Source organism: Ictidomys tridecemlineatus, chromosome 3 (assembly GCF_052094955.1).
Source record: "Ictidomys tridecemlineatus isolate mIctTri1 chromosome 3, mIctTri1.hap1, whole genome shotgun sequence".
Classification (NCBI taxonomy): Eukaryota; Metazoa; Chordata; class Mammalia; order Rodentia; family Sciuridae; genus Ictidomys; species Ictidomys tridecemlineatus.
In genome coordinates, this window is record NC_135479.1 from 95314911 (window position 1) to 95318676 (window position 3766).

Consider the following 3766-nt stretch of genomic DNA (forward strand, 5'->3'; position numbering starts at 1 on the left):
ACTTTTGGAGGGGGCAGTGGGTGGGGCAGGTAAGTTAGAAAACATTCCCTGGAAATCTTGCACTTGGCTAAATTTCAGTTTGATAAAAAGTCCAGGCTTTCCCTCAGTCACCCAAGACGGGGCTTCTGCCTGACCTCCCTGAACTGCAGTTTCTCAGCACCCCTCCCTCAGGGTTTTTGAGGGACCTTTTCTAGCTGTAACTCTCTCTCCTGGTGAACCTGACAGTAACTGCAAACAGGTGCGGCGGGGGGGGGGGGGGCGCAGTTCCCTGTGTCCTCCCCAAGTCCCTTTAATCCACAGCTCACCCAGGTCCATTTGCACTGGGAGAGATCTATACAGCCTGTCTGTGGTCTTTACCACCACCCAGTGGTCAGTGCGAAATAGCAGCATATCATCTCCTGGATTTGAAACAAGAAAACCAACTCAAAGTAAAGCACCTGCTACTGTAATCCAATCCTCATTGAATGTACCTGGGGCCTCCATTTAAAGAACCCATTAAAAATAAAATAATGTTGTGACGTTATTGGTTTCCAGTTTCATATTTCTAAATTAAGAAATGCATATATGCCAAATAAATACACAGGTAAATAGGTATCCAAAAATGTAGGCATATATTAACATATAAATGAGTAAGGTAAGTATATATATATATATATATATATATATATATATATATATATATATATACAGATAAATGTATATCAATGATTTTTGCAAAACAAAAACTTGTAAAAACAAACTTACTGGTTGATGACATTTATGAGACTCCACTAAATGGCTTCATTTGTTAAAGAAAGTCCTCCGGGGGCTGGGAATGCAACTCAGTGGTGAAGTGTGTGCTTAGCTTACACCAAGCCCTGGGATCCATCCCAAGCTCCACACAAAAGCAGTTCGTTCTCCCGCAGCCAATCACATAGTGCCCCCACATGGCTGAGGGAGGGTCCTCCTCAGTCTCCTGATTCACGTGGCAGCACCTCAGATGCACCCAGGAACCACGCTCCTCCAGCCCAGGTGCCCCTGAGCCAGCCAGGACTCCATTCACCCGTCACTCCAGCCCAGCCCACCATGGTCCTGCTCACAAAAGTCCCTCCTTGAGGGGGCTTCATTCCAAAGCTGGTCCCCACCACCCCCAGCACACATTGAACCCTTCAGCTTCCATCCCCTTCTATGTGCCCCACACTCTATGCCCCTCACTCTCCTCTGCCTCATGGGCTCCTCTCCCTTCTCCAGGAGCCCCAGTGAGGCCCACTCCAGCCAGCCTTCACTCTATGCCCTTGGGAAGAACTGGCTGTGTCCTGTTTCCACGGCGTTTCATTGACTATTTCCCACATCTTATAATTAGCTGTGCCTGTTATTATCTTCCCCAAAAGACTGGGAGGTTCTGGACAGCAGGGCTGTGTCTTACTCATCTTTATATCCCCAGTTGTCTGACTGAATAAATGCTCAATAACTATTGGTTGACCTTCAGCAAAGTCCCCATTCCTTTGTGTTTGGTAGTTTGTTTTGAGACAGGGTCTCCCTGTGTTGCCCAGGCTGGCCTGAGCTCCTGGGCTCAATGGACCTCCTGCCTCAGCCTCCAGTTGTGCCTCTGCACCCACTTTCCCTTCCCTGGTTTTGACTGTCCTCCTGAATGTCCAGTCCTAGAACTAAACTTCTCTGGGTTTCCAAGGGCTCCGTGCTGATGGGCTAACTGGCACGCTGACTTCAGGGCTGTGACAGAAAATGAGGTTCCTCCACACAGTCCCCACTGCCACCCAGGCCCACTGACAGGACCTGCTCTGTTGTCAGGGATGGGGATAAGAGACAAGCTGCACCTGGCTTCGTGCCTCCAAGTTGTTTTCTTAGACGTCTAGGAGGCTGAGATGGTTAATAAGCAAATCATCCTCAGTATTCAAATAGCAGTTAATAAATCTTGAAAGGAATACAAATCGAGACCCAGCAGAGCCTGCAGGCTTCCCCTCCCGCTGGGCATCAGGGACCAGCCATCCATTGCATAGGGGCCCAAGGTGAGCACCTGACCCGGCAGCATCGCCCCTGGGTTGTCCCAGCTTCTCCTGCTGAAGCGTCCCCCTCTGAGCTTCCTGACTATGCAAAGGGTCGGACAGGAGGAGGAGCTACAGAACGGGCAGTTCAGCGTGCCCTTTAAATGACAGCCCGTCTTTTCCAGGTCATTTGACCTTCCTTCCTATCTCAACCCAGCCTGGAGCAGAGCTTCAGCAAGGTTCCTGGTAAGTCCAGACCCTGATTTTCAGGACTGTCTTGTCTTCAGGTTTCACTTTCCTCCTTGGAGCTAGCTGTGCCCCAAGGGGTTTGCGAGGGGACTTGGGAGCAGGGCTGAACCCCAGGTCAGGCAGATACCAAGGCCAGCAGAGGTCATGATGCTGTGCTACCCACTGTCTCCCCCAGGGCACACACATGCTCCTGGAGGGACCTCCCCAGGGATGGAGAAGCTGGGCTCAAATGCCTCGAGGGAACCAGGTCTCTGCCAGTACTCAGAGGACTACAAGCAAGTCTACCTTCCCGTGACCTACAGCGCCATCTTCCTCCTCGGGCTACCCCTGAATGGCATTGTCCTGTGGCTCTGCTGGCACCAAACCAAGCCCTGGAGCTGTGCCACCACCTACCTGGTGAACCTGATGGTGGCCGACTTGCTCTACGTGCTGACGCTGCCCTTCCTGGTGGCCACCTACAGCCTAGACGACGCCTGGCCCTTCGGGGAGCTGCTCTGCCGGCTTGTGCGCTTCCTCTTCTACTGCAACATCTACAGCAGCATCCTGCTGCTCACCTGCATCTCTGTGCACCGCTTCCTGGGTGTGTGCCACCCGCTGCGATCGCTGCCCTACCGCACCCGCCGGCACGCCCGGCTGGGTGCTGCAGCCTCGTGGGCCCTGGTGGTCCTCCAGCTGCTGCCCACACTGGCCTTCTCCCATACAGAACACATCAACGGCCACACCATCTGCTATGACACGACTAACCCCGAGAAGTTCAATGAGTACTTCTCCTACAGCATGGCACTGATGCTGTCCGGCTTCGTCCTTCCCTCGGGGGTCATCCTGGTGTGCTACTCGCTGATGATAAGGAGCCTGGCTATGCCAGAGGAGACCCTCGAGAGGACAGGCGGCACAGCCCGGGCCAAGTCCATACGGACCATCCTGCTAGTGTGTGGCCTCTTCACCCTCTGCTTCGTGCCCTTCCATGTTGCCCGCTCCTTCTATCTGGCCATCCGCTTCCTGCGCTTGCAGAACTGCCAGCTCTTGACAGCGGCCAGCCTGGCCTCCAAGATCTGGAGGCCACTGGTGAGCATGAGCAGCTGCCTCAACCCCGTCCTGTACTTCCTGTTGGGGAGCAACAGAGTCAAGTTCCTGCAGAGACTGAGACAGAACCAGGGGGGAGAGCATACAGCCGGGGCCACCAGAGGGGTGCCCCAGGTAGGGCAGATCTGGGTACTTCCCCAATGAGTCTGGAGACACATGAGGCCATCTTGACTTGACTGAACAGGGATGAAGGCTGGTGCAGGGTCTCAGCCCTCCCAGAGAAGCCCTATCAAAAGGGTGAGAGATTTTAAAATAAGAACAAAAGGGAACCACCAACACACACACACCAAAAAAAAAAAAACTTGCTTTTTTTAAGGAACTGAGAATTTATCTCCTAATTCAGGCCTCAGCTCAAGGGCCATCCTCTCTGCATCCATTTCCACACACCCGGGTAGTGCTGACTTCCCCCCAACTTGGGCCCTCCCTCTTGAGGTCTAACAGTTTCACTACGT

At 52.9% G+C, this 3766-nt stretch overlaps 1 pseudogene; it reads left to right on the forward strand.

The window, feature by feature from the left end:
- Positions 1-2441: 2441 nt before the first annotated feature.
- On the forward strand, positions 2442-3458 carry LOC101961436 (P2Y purinoceptor 3-like; annotated as a pseudogene).
- Positions 3459-3766: the final 308 nt, after the last annotated feature.